The following is a 7,014-nucleotide window of genomic DNA, read 5'->3' on the forward strand; positions in this document are numbered from 1 at the left end:
ATTATATCGTTTGGCCTTTTTAATCGTCACCATTACAAATTCAAAATAGACAAATTTGCAATTTTTATTTTATTTGTTGGTATATTTGGATGTCAGTTCAAAGAGTAAAAAGTAAATGTATAAATAATATTGATGTGCCTTAAAAATGATTATATTTATCAAATAAACTTATTAAAAAATCCCAATAAAACGTACCTGAAATTAACAGAGACAACCCAATACAATAATCGTGAAAAATCGAGTTAATACCGCGGACGCAACATTTCCTCTTTAAAATCAAATGCTGTCAAAACAGCTCTAGTTCCCTTGTTCACCGTCGACGAATAGAAATGGATATATAATATAATTTTTTGTTTACTTAGTTGTCGGCACAAGAGCTCAAATAAAACATACCTGATATTTAAAAAATGTTTGTAAACCTTCGTAAAAAAGGCACAAGTCAATCAAAGAAGATATAAAAGACGATAGCACACATTTAAATAATAAACACAACATAAATATCGGGCAACACTCACAAAGAATGGAAGACGTTTCATAGTTGGCAAAAAATGCACTTGGTAACAATTATCAACCAATCAAAATGCAGTGCATTGCTCTGATTCTTGGAAACGATACAGGGCCACCTGCCTAATTTACGAATTCAAAGCCAACTATAAAAATATTTGATTTCAAACTTGTAATTTGTATTTTATATATTCGAATTATGAACATTGTTAATCAAAACATGAATAAAAAGATATGAAAGAAATTGTTGTTGTTGAAGTACATTGATAATAAACCGACATGTTTGAAGAAATTAATTTAAAAAATAATTAAAAATTTTATTATTAAATTATATCGTTTTTAGTCATCGCCAACTTTGCAAATTCAAAGCCAACTATAAAAATTTGTGGTTTTAATCTTGCAATTTTTATTTTATTTGTTGGTATATTTGGATGTCGGTTCAAAGAGTAAAAAGTAAATGTATGAATAATATTGACGTGCCTTAAAATGATTATATTTATGAAATAAATATATTAAACAGTCTCAATAAAACGTACCTGAAATTTCAACCAATTTCCATAAAAACTTGCATTCGAATCACATAAATCATTAAACGATTCATAGACTCCCACATGACACATTAACAGAGACAACGCAATAAGAAATTCGTAAAAAACATTGAAAAAACGAATTAAACCCGCTGACGCGTTTCTCCTCTTCAAAATGAAAATCTGTCAAAACCGCTGTGGTTCTTTTGTTCACCAAGGACGAATCGAAATATGGAATGAATTTCACAGCCAACTACAAGAATATATTGGTAATAAATTAATATTTTTTAGTTCATTTATTTGGTCATTTCGTGTGTTATAGTAATAATACGAATGTGCCACAAAACGAAATTAATTCACAAATTAACCTAATCAACAGTCCAAATAAAACCTGATTTTTTTTAATATTTGTAAATCCGGGTAAAAATCGCACAAATCAAAGTATTATTAAAATATACGTTTAATTTAAATGTGTTTCAAAATAAAAATTATCAACGTTTTAAATCGTTTCAATTAAATGTACCTGGAATTTTCATAAAACCGTGCGCTAGAATAATTGAAACCAGTCAAAGGACTCGTACATCACCACACAACACATCTACGAAAGCAACACAATAAAAAAATCGTGAAAATAATCGAAAACCCGAATAAAAACCGCGGACACGTCTTTTCTCATCAAAATCCAAATCCGTGCACAATTAGTGCACTCACTAATTCGCTTGTTCACCGTCGAAGAGTAGAAATGCAGAATATACCGGTTCTTTTGATTCCTGGAAATGACACATACACGTTTGACCTATTTAATTTATTTGCATTTAATTTGGACTACATTGTTGGAAACTGTATTTTAAAATATTAATTATTATAATTTAAATTATATAAAATATAAATATATTCGATAGCTTTAATAAAAAATAAAATATACAGTGCAGTCCTTTTGAAAACGACACCCCTATAAACTAAGTATTTATTCTTAAATTTACTAATAAAAATTAAATTTTCTTTTATATAAAATTAGGTGTGGTACAGTAAACACAAAAATTTATGTAAAAGGGTAATTTTAATAATACTAAATATGAAAATTAAATATATGTACAAAATTTAACACTAATTTTAACAAAGTTTTCATTTTGGCTATTAAATTTTTGTTGTAAATTCAAAATTTGTCTTATATTAATTTGTTTTATGCAGCAATATTGATCTTTTATTTCAGTTTGTTCTATTTCTTTATGTAAATGTATAAGTTGGAAGTTTAAGCGTTAGGAAAATTTAAAATTTCTGTAATTGACTTTGAAATTCTAATTCCGTCACGATTGCGGATGATTACGCACATTATCATTTTATTAAATGTCTTCAAGAATAATATGCATATTATAAACAGGGAATAAAGTTTAATTTAACGACTTCATGCTGTTTTGTTACTTCGAGAAACTTTCCTCTTTAAAATCAACTCGAACTTGTAATGCATTCAATTTAAACACGTTTTAAAAAACAACAAACCATACGTTTATTTGAAATACGGGATGACGTTGTCGTTCACGAATAAAAACATTTAATATATAATTTATTATAATTTATTTCGTACAATCTAATGAATTTCATTAAATAGTCAAAGCCAATTAAATTAATAAAGTGCGTTATTATAGAAGAAAGAAAATGAATTTACAAATATAAAATGATTTTTACTCAGTCACTGATATAATATGACATTTATTCAGCTCTCTGAATAGCAACTTTATGCTCCAAATAAAATACCAATTAAAATAACATATCAAGTTTACATGAAGTTCATGTTACTGGAACTAAATCTATATTTTCAAACCAAATATTTTTTTTCCATTATATACGATATTTTGATTTTCAACAATCCATTGAAAGTATTTTATGAAATAGAATTTCATGTGAACAGCACTGATTATTTCATCTTCCATTTGTAATGAAACCTTCGTATTTTAATCACGCTGTTTAATTAACAGCCATTATTCCATTTGTGCTTCTAATGCCTGGATGAAACTCGTGAAAAGAAACATGCACATAAATTTTATATTTATGCTCAGCGACACATTTCTCCAGTGCTTTTTACGACTTGTTTAGAGAAGTAAAAATTGTTCAACCATGAGACAAACAAAAGTGCACAATTGTATGTCGTCATCTGTTCACATCATCCAGTTGGCAGCAGTTGCTCTCGCGCCCGGCCAATAACAAGTAGAAAACACCAGTTATGATCTTAAATTGGTTTTCAGTCCTAACCCGAATTGTCTGGAATGGTTCCCGTACCTATTCGACGCCGTTGTCCTCTTTTGTGTTTCTCGAGCCTTCCAAAATAGAATATGACTTTAAATGGGCCCGATTGCATAGGGGGAATTCGTTTCTGAACGTTCGATCTTTGCATTTACTTACTGCTGAGAATGGAAATGGCTCTAATGACCTTTGAAAGTGGGTCAGCATTTTTAATTAAACCCAAACGATCCTAATATGGGTCGAAGTCGAACTGTTTATGGGAAGTTTTATGTATAGAAGTTAACAAACCCGCAGCTATCGCGTTACACTGTTGATTGCGTTTTGTGTAAAACGAAGCTGTTTGTAAAATCAATTTAAAAAGAAAGGAATCTTAATTAATTGCCGTTTAATTTCTCTTTTTATTCCTTAAGCTTAGAATTGCCTTCTTACACTTTATTTTCATTACTACAAAGTAAATGCATAATATTTTGTTTTGTTTTAATGTTATAGATATTTATTTGCTTTTCTTCTTTATCCTCTTAATTATTATTATTATTATTTTTTTCAATAGTTAACAGAAACTTTCTTTGTGTTGTTCGGTTTATTTTATATTAGTCTAATTATTTAGATATTGAAATCCAACTATTTTCTTAAAACTATATAGGTACTTCACAAAGTTAGTCCCAAAGATACTCAATCTAAGAGAGAAATCTTGAAAAATCACACATTTCCTAGAGATGTTCAATGACTTCGATGTACTATTAGCAGCAAGAAACGTCGAGCTCTTCAAAGTAGACATCAACCGCAAACTTAATCGACAACAAGGAGGCAGAATTTAATCACCGAGCCATTCTTTCTAGTTTGGGAACAAAAAATAGTCCGAAGAGGTTAAATTTGGTGAATAGAGTTTCTGAGGCAGTAATTCAAGGTTTAGTTCAATGATTTTGGCTACTGCAATAAGGGAAGTGTGAACCGGAGCATTCCAATATTAAAACAATACTTTCATTTTTAATTTCATCAGTCAAATGCAGCAATAAGTTTGCATAACTTACGTTTTTTCCTTTTTGAAGATAATCAATAAAATTCTTCCGAAAAACTGTTGCCACCATTTTTCCTGCAGAAGAAACAGTTTTAGCCTATTGTTGTGACTGTTCTTTCATTATATTCGATTCAATTTATTAACGTATATTTTAAACCTTTTTAGTTTGGTTGCTCTCAATTCCCGCATACCTGGGCTCCACTTCAAAGTAATATTTTTGTCCTTGTTATAATGATAATTTTCCTGGTTCCGAAATAATTTTATTTTCTATGGCTTGAATGAAGTTGAAAGAGTCTGTACAGAATTTCCAGTATTAAAAGCTTTGCCATATGTCGTACAATTCTACAGGAAATATTAATAAATAAATATACATTTCTAGATAGAAACTGCCAAAATTCCATGGTGATTTTGAGCCATCTACGTAAATTGCTATTGGTCAAGGATGTTTATTAAATTCTTACTACTCGCGACTTTATCCGACAGTGTGTTGAATACGACCGTTTGCTAGACGGTGATCTCGAGATTACAAAGATTCTTAAGCCCTTAACAATGAATGGCGCGTTCTATCTAATTGTAATCGTTTATTTCTCTCAGAACTACTCTCTTTCGACCTAGACATGGACATCTTGTTCAGATTCATTTTCACGTCGCAATCTTTGGCTTTTGGCCTTTTAGGCATAACTAAATATTAGAAAAAAACAACTATCTACGTTACTAACTAAATAAAATAACCTATAAATAATTTCTCAATTTCAATGTAAATCTGAATATTGAGATAAGAAGAACGGAACGGTGGAATACCTATCAATCAAATCAAACTATCAATCAATCGTTGGTGGGAGAAGTGGTGGCATGCACGTGAACTGCGCGTGGCACTTGGACATTGCAACATTACTTTATTTTTCTAAAATAAAAGTAGCATAAGACTCTCCAATTTTATTTACATGTATAGATTTTATATTTGACAAGCTGTTTATTACACTTCTATAACCAAAAAATTTGTAAATATAAAAAATCAAAAAATAAATCAAAATTCATACGATCATCATTTTCCATAACGATCAAAATCCATATGATCATTTTCCATAACGATCAAAATCCATATGATCATTTTCCATAACGATCAAAATCCATATGATCATTTTCCATAACGATCAAAATCCATATGATCATTTTCCATAACGATTAAAATCCATACGATCATTTTCCATAACGATTAAAATCCATACGATCAATTTCCATACAATTAAAATCTATAGGATAAAATCCATACGATTAAGTCATACTGAATAAATTACATAGTTTCACTGTAATAACATGGATTTTTATTTTTTTACTAATACTAATTTCCCGAAAAATCATTAAAAAAGTAAAAATAAATAATTATAATTCCTCCTGTATTCCTAAAAATTTACTAAAAACGTAAGAAAGAACTAAAAGACATAATCATTTTATTAAAAGAACAATTCTTTTTAATTTAAATTAATTTTATGATTAACCCAGCTGTACCAGCGACTTCGTCCGGGAGGCTCCCGACGTGACGGCCCAGTGGTGGCATGCGCGTGAGCTGCGCGTGGTACTGGACAGTACTTGGACATTGAACATTACATTATTCTTCTAAAATAAAGGAAATTTTTCTAAAATAAAAGTTACTCCTTATTACATCAGCTACCTGCCAATAAAAGTCCCATCATTAGTTGGCACAAACAGACAGACAGACAGAGCGACAAAAATTGTAAAAAATGGTGTATGTACCGTATTTATGTTCCTATGCATGTAGCAAAAAACGGTTATTTCAATATTACAGACACTCCAATTTTATTTATATGTATAGATTATTACACAGTCGTCTGTCGTGCTTGTTAAAACTATTTTGTGGATTGTAGATATTTATACTTAAACAACATTCAGTATTAATTTTGGCAACGCAAGTAATATAACCGTTAAAAGTGAAAATCTCAATTTAAATTTCAAAACATACACATCACTGGGATAGATCAACAGAAAACTAAGGAGTGGCGTGGCTTTGAGGTCTATATTTGAATAAGGTTGACCGAATTGAGAACGGGCAAAACCACAAACCAAGCTACAAAATAAATACACTTGGTGCTTTAATTTAAAAAATTCTCGTAAATTTATACGATTAGATTTGTGGGTAAAATAATTAATTTTCAGTATCTGAAGTAATATTCCCAGTCCCAATTAAATAAGCCAAATAGTTGGAAGGCACAAAGACCTAAATTTGAACCGTATCTCCTAAGGTAACTGGTTTGTAGATTTCCAAAGGGCACTTGCAAATAATTGTACTTAAAGGTATTTATAATCTAATTAAAATTCTCACCGGCATCCGTACTACATATCTAGCATATACATATTAATTGAGAAACTTTCTGATAAACCGTGGAACTGGTCATGTTAAATTTCTGGTTAGGTATAGGGTTTCTGCATATCTAATTGTGTGTTCAATGCAGCTTAATTTATATGCATAGTATTGTGTGTATTGACATTTTAAATGTTTGTTGCATTTGTTGACATTGAAAGTTTAATGTAAAATACGCTTATGTAGGCGGAATCATTTATGCATTAGTATAATATTGCAAACCGGAGTCGATCTTAAAATTTATTCCGGTGTTGCGTCAATTTTACCTGATGCTGACAAGTCTACGCTTTGGTAATAAATTCTCTTTCGTGAGTTGACGTTTGTCAAGTGCAAAAATATGTAAT

The 7,014-nt window shown here is 30.0% G+C and overlaps 1 long non-coding RNA gene across 1 annotated transcript; it reads right to left on the reverse strand.

Moving 5' to 3' along the window:
- Positions 1-5,724: 5,724 nt before the first annotated feature.
- On the reverse strand, positions 5,725-6,737 carry LOC126264791 (uncharacterized). Its single transcript, XR_007547424.1, has 2 exons — positions 6,632-6,737; positions 5,725-5,907 (listed from the first exon to the last, which is right to left on the reverse strand). It is a non-coding gene; the product is annotated as an uncharacterized LOC126264791 (long non-coding RNA).
- Between the last annotated feature and the right edge of the window lie 277 nt (positions 6,738-7,014).

The sequence above is a fragment of the Aethina tumida genome, chromosome 3 (assembly GCF_024364675.1).
Source record: "Aethina tumida isolate Nest 87 chromosome 3, icAetTumi1.1, whole genome shotgun sequence".
NCBI classification, from domain to species: domain Eukaryota; kingdom Metazoa; phylum Arthropoda; class Insecta; order Coleoptera; family Nitidulidae; genus Aethina; species Aethina tumida.